At 40.4% G+C, this 13,077-nt stretch overlaps 1 long non-coding RNA gene across 2 annotated transcripts in view; it reads right to left on the bottom strand.

Moving 5' to 3' along the window:
• The window catches only part of LOC145717943 (uncharacterized), a 69,997-nt gene that overhangs the window by 31,568 nt on the left and 25,352 nt on the right, over positions 1–13,077 (bottom strand). The window contains exon 1 of one of the 2 annotated variants that reach the window (XR_014141476.1): positions 1,542–1,738. The exons of the other annotated variant lie outside the window; for it this stretch is intronic. This is a non-coding gene — a long non-coding RNA (uncharacterized LOC145717943). Of the gene's footprint in view, positions 1–1,541; positions 1,739–13,077 lie in introns of those variants that run through there. 2 annotated transcript variants of the gene reach the window in all.

The raw sequence follows: 13,077 nt of genomic DNA, 5'->3' as shown, positions 1-13,077 counted from the left end.
AGCATTTAAAGACCTGAATTAATTTCCCAATCCTGGCCCGGCTTTGTAAGATGGAACGGAAAGTAAGAGGCACCCCTCTCTCTCAGAGAAGCACTTCCCAGTTCCACCAGCCCGGCCCAAGCTATTTTGAATGGGCTTGCCATTAATGAACACCACTGCGGCTCCTTCCAGGTCTGGACTGCTCTCCATTAGAGCAACTGGAGCCAAAGGTAGACAAAAGCAACAACAACGAAAAAGATTTAGAATCACGGCATAGTCTCTACATATACACCGCTCTACGTGTGTACCATACTCAATAATAATAACTCCCATGTATCGAACATGGTATTGTCCCTTTATCTACATATCACGTTCATAACAATCCTATGGGATCAGTATTATCATTTTATTATTATTATTATCCTCATCTTACAAATGAGGAAACTGAGCCAGACAGGTTGAGCAACCACCCAAAGTCATGTATCTAGTAAGTGGTAGAGCCAGGGTTTATTTTTTTTTTTAAGATTTTACTTATTTATTTGACAGAAAGAGAGAGGGTGCACAAATGCACAAGCAGGGGGAGCAGAGGGAGAGGGAGAAGCAGACTCCCTGCTGAGCAGGGAGCCTGATGCCAGGCTCGATCCCAGGACCCTAGGATCATGACCTGAGACGAAGGCAGACGCTTAACTGACTGAGCCACCCAGGCGCCCCAGAGCCAGGATTTAAAACCAGGCCTCTCTGAACACAGAGGCACAGCCTATGATGTTACAGGACATGTGCCTCCCATCATTTAGTAATTATCCATTTACAAATCCTTCTCTCCCACTGTGCTATGAGCTCCCTCTAGGTTTGTACCACCAGCACACAGCTTGGCACACGGGTTCATTCATTGCTTCAGGACAGATCTATTGAGCGTGTACTGTAAGCTGAACACTGGCTAAGGGCACTTAGACATACGGCAGTGAACAAGGCAGTAAGATCCCTGGCCTAGTGGAGCTTCCATTCAGGTGGAAACAGACCAGTAAACAAATAAGATTTTCGACGAAGAAAATGTGATTAAGAGTAGCTTGGGGTGGGGGTGGGCAATGTTTTGGGAGGCTAAGGTGGTCAGGGAAGGCCTCTCTAAGCAGGTGACAGTTCATTGGAGCTGAGACCTAACTTGAGAGAAAGAGCCAGCCATGAGAAGAACCAGAAGAAGCGTGCTCCCAGCAGAGGGCCAAGAATGTACAAAGGCCAGGAGTTGGGAAAGAGTTTGGCACATTTGAGGAGGGAAAGAGGGCTAGCGTGGGTGAAGAGCAGGGAGCAGAGGGGTGGGTGGATAGATGTCGGATCTTACCGGGATTGTAGGCATTAGGCACCTCCTATTGTCCCTACACTTAGGATTGGGACTGCTGCCCCCTACTGATTCCTAACAGGAGCCAGGGTGGAAGAAACAAGTTTTTGATGGGGGATATTCAGAGGCAGGATCTCTGGGCTGGGGAAGGAAAGTATGGGCCTTCCCCATCCCGACTTACTCTTTTCCCTGGGGATACCTTTCTTTGTCCCCTACTCTCATTTTGTACCTTTCCTCCTCCTCCTCCTCCTCGTCCTCGTCCTCCTCCACACACATCTCTAAAACAATTCAAGGGTGCCAGCCATCTCCTTCAACTCCTCCTGCGACTGTAAGCCAGCCAGTCTGTGCCTTGAGCCTCTCATGTGAAAACCCTTGAGGCAGATAAGAGGAGGGAATGACGGTGACGGGGGCAGCAGACACGTCCCAGCTTGAGGTCAAAGCTCAAAGACTCCTTCGGCCTGACTCCTGGAGGGAGTCAGGCAATTTTTTGCGTGGCCTCAAACCGTGGTGCAGAGAGCTGAACTTCCTCACCGCTGTGGCGAGCAGGAAGGAAAGCAAGACCCAGAGAAAGCAAACACCAGGGAACAAGAACCAGAAGCCCGGCGCCCGCACCGACAGCAGGCGGGCTGGTGGAGGGCTCGCACACACAATCTGCACAGCGGCCCCCCGCACGGCCGAATCCCGGGGCTCCCGCAAGCCCGCTCCCACACTCCTTGCTCCCTACTGCCCCGCTGTGGAGAAACGCTTCGGGCAAAGTGCTGAAGTGCAAGAGAAAAACGTTCATTGCCACCCTCGGCTTTCTTGGCTTTGGGGTCCCGGCAGTCCCCACTTTCCGTTCCCTCCCTGTCTCTAGCTCAGAGAAAAGGGCTTTTGACAGACGTCCAACAGCCTTTACCTCTCACCGTTAACATTTAAGGCCAATAAACTAAACTAAACATTGAGCTTAACAGTTTAGAAAAAGAGCAAAAAAATTGCACAGGAAAATAGGAGGAAGGAAATAATAAAGATAAAAGCAGAAATAAATAAATTAGAGGATGTAAAAACAGTGGAATTAATAAATACATTCAAGAGCTGGTAGCTTGAGAGGGCTAATAAAGTAGCTAAGCCTCTGGCAAACCTATGTGAGAAAAACACACATAAAATTAGAAATGAGAAAGGGGGTATAACAGCCAGTATAAACAATATTTTTAATTGTAAGGAAATTCTATGCACAATTGTATGCTAATAGGTTTTTAAAATATAATGCAATGGATGCCTTTTTTCTGGCAAAAATATAAAATATTAAAATTCATACTCCAAGTAGAAAATCTGAATAAATTAATAACTGAGGAGTAAATTGAGAAACTGTCACACCAGGTCCCTTAACCTAATGATAAGTAGTTTCAAATCTTCAAGGAAGAAAACAGAAAAAGTTAGGATGTACCTAATTCATTCCATGAAACAAATATGGTCCTGATTCCCAAACCTGAGAAAGATAAAACTCAAAAATCAGAGACCAATATAAACTCCAAATATAGATATAAAAACTCCAGGTAAGACAGTAGCAAACATAATTTAGCAAAGCTTGAAAGGAACAAAGCACAGTCACAAAGGATTGATCCAAGGGAAGCACCAATAGTTCAAGCCTAAGGCAGTCTATTAGTATAATACTATCTATAGGTTAAATCAGTGCGGCCCAACTTTTCATGGCATACACAGAAAATGAAAATATTTGCATGGGCCACTGGAGTATGCAAATGAGGCTGCTCCTAGCTGAAGAAGGGGAGAAGGCATATCAGGTTATCCCAAGCCCACTGGCTACCCTGAGAGCTGAAGGGATGGATATATTGACTATTACCAAGGGTGCTATTTGCAGTATTTATCAAGTGCTAAGGCACAGAAATTGACCAATCAGAATGTACAAGCCATGGGGGGTAGTAGCATTAGATCGGGGTCCTGGTGGCCGCCTGCTATATATACCAGGTATTACCCTTTTAGTTGGTAGCTTCTCAGGAGGAACTGGGTCAGGGAGGGAGCACTCAGGGTGCTCAGGGCAGTAGTGATTTACTATGGAAGTATTTTAATATTTTAAATGGTCTTACCGTTTTGGTGTACACCAGCTGAATATCAGCTCTAGCTGTGACCCAGACCAAATCGTCAGGTGCATCATTTGGGAAGCTCTAGGTTAGACCACACTTCAAGAGTGTTTTAGTATTTATCACACTGTATTGTAATGGTTGGCATCTTGTCCTTCTTTTATTTTTTTAATTGAAGTATAGTTGACCCATGATGTTACATTAGTTTCAGGTGTACAACACAGTGATTTGGCAAGTCTATGTGATCTACTGTGCTCCCAACAAGAGTAGCAACGCCATTGATTATCTTGTCCTTCTTCTGACTAGTCTGTGGAGCTATCCATCTTTGTCTTCCCAGCATCCCTGCAAAGTATCTGACATATAGAAGCTTAATAAATGTTTGCCAGATGGATCAAGAATCATTTTGAAGAGATATCCAAAAAAACAAATCATAACGTTTAATACCTATTATGTCAAATTGGGACTATAAGGTAAAAGGATAAGGATATACATGAAAATGACAAGGAGAACATAATAAAGAACATCTCTGTTAAACATGAGGCAAAATGGTACTTACCAAAGAATATTACCAGCATTTCTTTCTCATTTGTCTGTTTATTGTTGTTTTCATTTTTTAAGTAAGTGCTATGCCCAATGTGGGGTTTGAACTCATGACCCCAAGATCAAGAGTCGCATGCTCCACCGACTGAGCCAGCCAGAGGCCCCCTACATCACTTCTTTTTTTAATTATAATTTTTTAAAGATTTTTAAGTCATCTCTACACCCAACGTGGGGCTTGAACCTACAGCTCCAAGACCAAGAGTCACACACTCCACTGACTGAGTCAGCCAGGTGCCCCAGCATTTCTTTTTTTAAAAAACAAGCAAAATAAAGATATCTTCTATCATTTTTAATATTGTTTTAGAACTTCTGATCACGGGCACCTGGGTGGCTCAGTCGTTAAGCGTCTGCCTTCGGCTCAGGTCGTGATCTCAGGGTCCGGGGATCGAGCCCCACATCAGGCTCCCTGCTCAACAGGAAGCCTGCTTCTCCCTCTCCCTCTGCCCCTGCTTGTGTTCCCTCTCTCGCTGTGTCTCTCTCTGTCAAATAAATAAATAAAATCTTTAAAAAAAAAAAAGAATTTCTGATCAATGACACAAAAAAGAAATAAAGTATAAATACTAAATTATGATAGAAAATGCACAATATAAGGAACTTAAGAATAAACAGAAGTTATATTACCCATATAAAGAAAACTACAATACTATGGAAAGATATAACAAAAAGCCCCCACCATCAACCATAGATTTTTTTTGTATGAATGCCAATACTATTGTGTTATATTCTAATATTGTTGTCAAGTTATGGCTGTAGGGAAAGGCCACACTCCTGTGGGCAAAGGATGGGTGGAATCTCCCTGGAAAACTGTGGTTATTCCAGACTAGCAGTCATCTGAGCAAAAAGACAAGAATGTGAAACTAAGAAGGCAGGTCTTGGGTATGCCAGGAAACGAACCAATCCTAGTGCTCTTGGGTTCAGAGGTCAGAGGATTCAGAAGTTCTCATCTTACACTCCTGGGTGGTGGGTTGCTAAGATGGTACCCACCTTGTGGAAATAAATGAGGATCAAGAATAAAATGGTGCTCTGAAAAGCAAGCCTTATAGTGTAAAGTACAATGATCTGGTTTCATATTATTTTCTGTGTTTATTTATCTGCTGTTATTCCCTAGTCTTTTTTTTTAAGATTTTATTTATTTATTTGACAGAGAGAGACACAGTGAGAGAAGGAACACAAGCAAGGGGCGTGAGAGAGGGAGAAGCAGGCTTCCCACTGAGCAGGGAGCCCAATGTGGGGCTCGATCCCAGGACCCTAAGATCATGACCTGAGCCGAAGGCAGACGCTTAACGACTCAGCCACCCAGGCGCGCCATGTTATTCCCTAGTCTTTAGACAGTCTTATTCAATACTCCAGCCTTACCTCAACTATGCTAAAAGGTACTCAGGAAAGGTACCTACATTGTGTCTACATTTAGGCGAAAGTGCTGATGGAAGAGCAGGACCTCGATTTTTATAGGCAGATAGAAGCAAGGTTGCCAGTAATTATGAATAATTGAGTGCTTGGGTTAGGCACTGCTTTACACACATTATCTCATTCAACTCTCTCAACAAACTGATGAGGTAGGCACTTTTATTAACCCCAATTTACAGGTGAGAACACTGAAATTCAGAGAAGTGTAGTGATGTATCCAAAATTATACAGGAAGGAAAATGGCAGAGGTAGAACAGAAACACATCTCCGTCCAACTTCCAGCTCTGTGCTCTCAGCTACTACCTGCTCTAAGAGATCCCTAAGAAAAGACAACTGTCAAGGACAAGAGTTAAGGGTTCTAGGCTTAATTTAATTAACAAAGGTAGAAGTTATTTTTTTAGGAGACATAAAAGATTAATTCAATAAACAGAATACATGCCATGTTCATAGACGGACAATATTGTAAGAATATAAATTCTCCTTGAATCAATTTGTTATTTGCTAGCACCATATTCCAGAGGAAAAGTAACTTCAGAGATACAGGGAATATAGATTGCTTATGAAAAGAAAATCTTTGGGTATTTTTTATTAATAGGTTTTACTTGATATCCTTAAGAGAGATATCTCAAAGTACACTGGAGATATCTTCTCCAAACCCTGCCCAAAGTACAAAGAGTTCTATAGCTCTAGCTTCTCCCCTGGTAACTTCATACCAGAGCTCATCAGATCACAGGAAGGCCCTGGGACTTGGCTCTGTTAGTGCCCTCACCCACACTCAGCTCCGTTCTCTCTTAACAGCGAGGAATGTAGTCCAAAAGCCCTTGTATGTTTTGATTCTGTTTTCTCCATCTTTTCTCAAGACCTTCTTTTCTCAATACTCATTTCTCCCTTTTTCTAATCATTTCTAAGATTCCCACCTTTTTTTTTTTTTTGGTTGATAAGCCTGTTGCTTTTATACTGATGGATGTCACAGAAGCTCATTAAATCACCCTGAGATGGTCATCACCCTGCACACTCTGGGCTCCTGCAGGCATGATGGGGATTCACAAATAAAACACACAGAGCACTGAAAGCATGCGCCAACCCAGTGATCATGAATTTAGTCCTAAAATTGGCTCGGGAATATAGAGGTCCAACCATTCCCCATAGGGCAATCTGGAAAAAAAAAAGAGCAAAAGTAGACCTCACTTTTTAGAAAGGAACCTCGAGGGACCCAAAGTATCCCGTATCACAAAATAAATCCTCACACACTAAACACAGAATAATAATAACTACAACAAAAGAAATAAATTTGGCCTTGGGATTATGTCAAAATCCTGCTCTAGTTCTTTTCACACAGCCTGAGAAAGACCATGTAGTAAGAGCATGGACTCAACACCAGACCATCTAGACTAGAGTCCGGGCTTTGCCACTTACCACCTGGGTAACTTTGGATAAGTTACTTCACCTCTCTGGACCTTGGTTTTCTTATTTGTAAACTGAGGTAATAATAGTAACTACCCCCATAGAATCGCTGAGTGGATTAAATGAGATAATATGCCTAAGGTGGCTGATACACAGTGTGCAATTATTATAGGTTAATAAACTCAGCCTCCTCTGCCAGAACCCCAGTTCCTTCTTTCCATGTTTTTCTGCACTGATCCTCTTGCCTATCCTTTTGCCACATGCAGTTTCACTGCTGATTACCTCCTCTCATTTCTTCTTCTGTGACTTTTCTCATTGCCTCTTCAAACATCCCCTCCCTGCAAAATGCCCTTTTGCAAGCAGCTGCTAAGACACCAGAGCGTCCAATCCCAGGACCCAAGATTGCTTTCTCTTGCAGAAACTCCAGCTCAATTAATGAAAAATAGTCAAATCCAGGGCATAGCGTTTGTCCTGTGGAGATTTTCTGCTGTAAGACAACAGCTGCCCTACCTTCTACCACAAATGGTGTTTTCGAGAAATCCAAACTGCTCCGAATAGACCCAAGTCAAAAGGAATTTTTTCAGACCACTCGAGGAAGCCCTAATTCATTTCTAGGCTAAGTCTCCCTTCATCGGCAACCAGGGCATGTCTGCAAAGCTTCATTTACCTTACTTAGTACTTCTTTGCCATTTTCTTACTGCCTTCCCATGTCCTCACGCCAGCCACCACCAGTACGGATGCCGTCTGTTCTTCAAGCCCCTTTCATAAAGGCTTTCAATATTTGCCTTTGCATTTTGTCCTTTGTTTTCAACTCTGAGCTGGTAAAAATGGCCAATCAAGAGTATCAGTCTAGGAGCATCTGGCTGACTCAGTCAGTAGAGCATGGGACTCTGAATCTCGGGGTCATGAGTTAGAGTCCCCCGCTGGGCATGGAGATTACTTTAAAAAAAAGTAATAAAAAAACTAAGTATTGAAAATTGACTCAATTAGAAACAAACAGGAATTAGAAGAGAACATGTATTATATCGTTGGAAAGATATATTTTCGACAAAGAAATTTAAAAGGAAATGACAAACTTTTATGATTGCACTGTTTAAACAACTTCTGTACAATAAAATTAAAAATCCTTCTGATAATCTACAAAGATCTATATAATCTGAATTGCTGGTCCCTCTCTGACTTCATATCCTCCTCTGCTCACTCTGCTCCAACCACACTGGCCTCCTTGAACATATCATGCACAATCCTTCTTCTGGGCCTTTGCACTTGCTATTTTCCTCTGTCTGGAATGCCCAGCCATTCTAGCTCTGTTTTGTTGTAATTTCTCCACTTCTGCTTGCCTCTTTGCATTGGCTTCATCCTCAGGCAGCTGCCCCTCATTGTTGCAAAATGGCTGCCAAAGCAACGAGGCTATATGCTTCTTCTTGAATATATTAGGAAAGAGAGCCTGCTGCCTTTTATAAGCATAGTAAGAAGCCCCAAGTTTCATAATGACTGGGCCATAGCTGAACCAATTTCTGTGGCCAGGAGAATGCCATATGCTGAATAGTTTAGGCCAGGGTTACCTTGACCAAATACTATGGCAAAGGGGATAGATCACTCAGATTGACTAAGACGAATGAGGGCTCACACTTGGGAGCTGGTGGTGGGGTCAATTCCACACATATCAAATGGTTGCTAGGAAAAGAACTACAATACTCACTGCAGAAAGGAATCTAGATATACCTATCAGGAACCTTTAACCTAGTAATGATATTCCTTCCTGGGAATTTATTCTAAGGAATAAATTCAAATGAAGAAAAGCTATGTGCATCAATATTTATCTCTGCATTGTATCAATAGTGAATAATGAATTGATGAATAACTTTTAGAAGCAAACACTGTAAGAACTTAAATGCGCAACTACTGAGAAATGTTTAAAGGAAGTATGTTATATAAATCAATATTCAATAAAATATTATGTAACTACTAAGAGTAAAAATTATAAAGATTATGTGATGAGAAGATATATATAAACATTTTTGCATTATATACATATATAACATAATATAAAAATCTCAATACAGACTTCTGTGTATACTAATACTGGAATGGTATGTGAAAAGATGAAAACAGTCACATTTAGGTAAGTGAATTAAGGATTTTTTCCCTTCTAATATTACCTTTAATTTTGTCTTTCCAATAAATTTTAAAATCAAAGAGAGGCAATCCGATGACAACCAAGAAATTCCTGAGAAGTAGGCATGCTCTAACGATAAAATTGGACTCTAGGTTAAGCCAATGGCTCCATCAAACCCTGGGCAAAGCTGGTCGTCAACAAGCTGGGCTCTCCTCATCATCAGAGCCTCCCCTTCCTTTTCAGTTTTCTTTTTCCACTTTTGCATCCCCACCCCACCCCCCCGATCCACTGATCATTATGTTTCCTAAACTCTCCAGTCATTGTCAGAAAGATCTTAGAAACTCATTTACACTGAGGTTCCCTGGTGGGAGGACTCACAGAGTGGGGGTGGCAATGCTTAACCCAAAGAAATACGTAAATGAAAACGGACCATTAGGTCCAGCTCAATTTTGGGGTGGAAAAGAAGAGTCCATTTTGGAGATGGAAGAGAAGAGGCCTTCCAGTACCTGTCATGTGTCTGTTGTTTGAATATTGATATATTATCCAAATATTATTGTTACTATTTTGCAAATATTTAATTACTAAATCCAAGACATAGTGGGAGAGATATATATATGAATAAAAATTACAGACTAGAAAAAGATATGAGGCCTATATACAAACAACAATAATAATGAAAATAAGAACCATAAGTGGGATTAAATGATATGGGAATTCAAAAGCAGAAGATTATTTCTAGCTGGTGATATTAGGAGAGGCTTTACAGAGGAGGTGATGGAGTTTCTAGGGCTTGAAAGATAGAAAGGTTTTAGTATGCATAGAAAGGGGAAGAAGGCAAGAGCAACAAAAGCAAAAGTAAACTATTAGGACTACATCAAACTAAAAAGCTTTTGCCCAGTGAAGGAAACCAATGAAATGAAAAGGCAACCTACTGAATAGGAGAAGATATTTGCAAATGATATGCTTGATAAGGGGTTAGTATGCAAAATATACAAAGAACTCATACAACTCAACACCAACAACACAAACAATCTGGCTAAAAAATGGGCAGATCCAAATAGACATTTTTCCAAGGAAGACATCCAGATGGCAAACAGATTCATGAAAATATGCTCAACATCACTAATTATCAGGGAAATGCAAATCAAAACCGCAATGAGGTATCACCTCACACCTGTCAGAATGGCCAGTATTAAAAGGACAAGACATAACAAGTGCTGGTGAAGATGTGGAGAAAAAAGAACCTTCGTGCACTGTTAGGGTAAATTAGTGTAACCATTTTGGAAACTAGTATGGGGGTTACTCAGAAAATTAGAAATAGAAATACCATATGATCCAGTAATTCCACTTCAGAGTATTTAACAAAAATACTAATTCAAAAAGAGATATACACCCCCATATTTATTGCAGCATTATTTACAAATGCCAAGATATAGAAGCAATCTATGTGTCCATTGATAAGATGAATAGATAAAGAAGATGTGGTATATATACACAATGGAATATTATCCAGCCAAAGAAAAGAATGAGAACTTGCCATTTACGACAACGTGGATGGACCTAGAAGGTATTCTGCTAAGTGATATAAATCAGACAAAGACAAATGTCATATGATTTCACTTATATATGGAATCTAAGAAACAAAACAAACTGGGGCGCCTGGGTGGCTCAATCAGTTAAGCGTCTGACTCTTGGCTTTGGCTCAGGTCATGATCAGGTTGAGAGATCAAGCCCCGAATCCAGCTCTGCACTCAGCACAGAGTCTGCTTGGGATTCTCTCTCTCTCCCTCTGCCCCTCCCCCTACTCACACACATTCTCTCTCTCAAATAAATAAAATCTTTAAATAAGTTTAATTAATTAAATAACAAACAAAAAACAGAAACAGACTCATAAATAGAGAACAAACTGGTGGTTGCTGGTTGGGGTCGTGGGGATGGGCCAAATAGGTGAAGGAGATTAAGAGGTACAAACTTCCCATTATAAAATGAAGAAATCATGGGGATGTAAAGCACAGCATAGGGAATATAGTCAATAATATTGTAATAATTTTGTATGGTTACAGGTGGTAACTACACTTATTGTGGTGAGCATTTCATAATGTATATAAATGTTTAATCACTATGTTGTATACCTAAAACTAGTATAATATCCTATGTCAACTATACTTCAATTAAAAATAAATTAATTAACTTAAAAAAAGAAGAAAGGAAAAGGAGATGCCAGGCAGGGGTAACTTCATGGGAAAATGCACTGAGATGTACATAAGAATAGCAAGTACTGTCTTTCAATGAATCTTAAAGCACCAGTGATTATAAGATACATTGTTATTTTTTTTAAGATTTTTTTATTTTGGGGACGCCTGGGTGGCTCAGTTGGTCGAGCATCTGCCTTGGGCTCAGGTCGTGATCCTAGAGCCCTGGGATAGAGCCCTGAGTGGGGCTCCCTGCTCAGCGGGGAATCTGCTTCTCCCTCTCCCTCTGCCTACCGTTCCCCCTGCTTGTGCGCTCTCTCTCTCTCTCACTCTCTCTCTCTCTCAAATAAAATAAATAAAATATTTTTAAAAAATAAAATTTAAAAAAAGATTTTTTATTTTTAAATAATCTCTACACCCAATGTGGGGCTCAAACTCACAACCCCAAGATTAAGAGTCACACGCTCTACTGACTAAGCCAGCCAGGCACCCCTTTTTTCTTTTCTTTTTTTTTTAAGATTTTTTCATTGTTACCTTATGCAACACTAAGAAAAGATAAACACTGCTAATCAAACAATAACTCAATAGTTTCTCATATGGAATTTTTATTCTATATTTACTGAAGGAGCTCTTTCAGGCTTTAGACATAGACAAAGCAAAATAAGATAGTTATAATATTCCTAAAGCTTCTTCACAGTGAGTGAGGAAGGGGCCAGATGATGCTGGACTGTGTAGACCATGTTGAGAATTTGGGCCTTTCATGGGCAGTTCATATTGAGAAATGTTTTCACCAATAAAATATTTGTGGACAACTCTGATCTCACTTCTGCTGGGATGACCATTCTTTTCCACCCTGAACCCTTCCTTCACAATCCCAACAGAGTAATTCTTAAAGAGTAACTTGTCCCTTTTCTTCTGAAAAGTGTTGGGCCAAAAGAGAGCAAAGGCAAGAAGCAGAAATGTGGCCAAATATATTATCAAACCATATTAATGAAGGATACCTAAAATAAACCACAAATAAACTACCTTCTCTTTACGTCACAATAACTTAGGGAAGAAATGAACACAGGTCCTCGCCTACTCAGTGATTATTAATAGCCAGATGCTCATACTTGAGAGATCCTGCAGTTGAATTGCAAAATAAAACCTCCAGCAATATAGGAAGATCAAGAAAACCATTTTATCATCCAAATGGATATTCAAAAGGCATAATATTACTATAGGAAGGCAAGAAGAGAATTACTTGAATTTCACAAGATGTATACATATGATTGATACATCAGAAATGCTTTCAAAGTTTATTATATGGTCCCTTCAAAATATATGAAATATATAGTTATCAAATATTGCTCAATTAATGTACCTAATGGTTTTATTTTATGAAACCAGTCTGTCATTTTATCTTAATTTTTACATAGATGAAGGAGCAGCCCCATAATATTGAAAATGTAATTTAGCAATTTAACAAGGACACTACAATCTTTTGAAAATGAACAGCTTTTAACTGAGTAATAAAACTTACCTACTTGTCATACTAAACAAATAACACACTAAATACCAAATAGTTTTTCTTACTACTGAGTTTAACTTTAAAACCACAAATTATCTTTGTACCCATACTTTAAATTTAAAATTCCAAGATTTTTTTTGCAGTACACTAAGTGGGTGTGTCTTCTTGAAATATGCAAATATTAATCATTGTCATGACAAATTACCACTAAAATATTATCACTGCCAAGAAATGTATTATAGGATTCTACAAAAGGCTATCGGAAGTAATAGATTAAAAGTAAGGACAGAGGGGCGCCTGGGTGGCTCAGATGGTTAAGCGTCTGCCTTCGGCTCAGGTCATGATCCCAGGGTCCCGGGATCGAGCCCCACATCGGGCTCCCTGCTCAGCGGGAAGCCTGCTTCTCCCTCTCCCACTCCCCCTGCTTGTGTCCCCTCTCTCTCTGTCTCTCTCTCTCT

The sequence above is a fragment of the Leptonychotes weddellii genome, chromosome X (assembly GCF_054177405.1).
Source record: "Leptonychotes weddellii isolate Sample4059 chromosome X, ASM5417740v2, whole genome shotgun sequence".
Lineage (NCBI taxonomy): Eukaryota > Metazoa > Chordata > Mammalia > Carnivora > Phocidae > Leptonychotes > Leptonychotes weddellii.
Note: the sequence above shows the minus strand (reverse complement) of the source record. Positions and strands in the feature narration are given on the sequence as shown.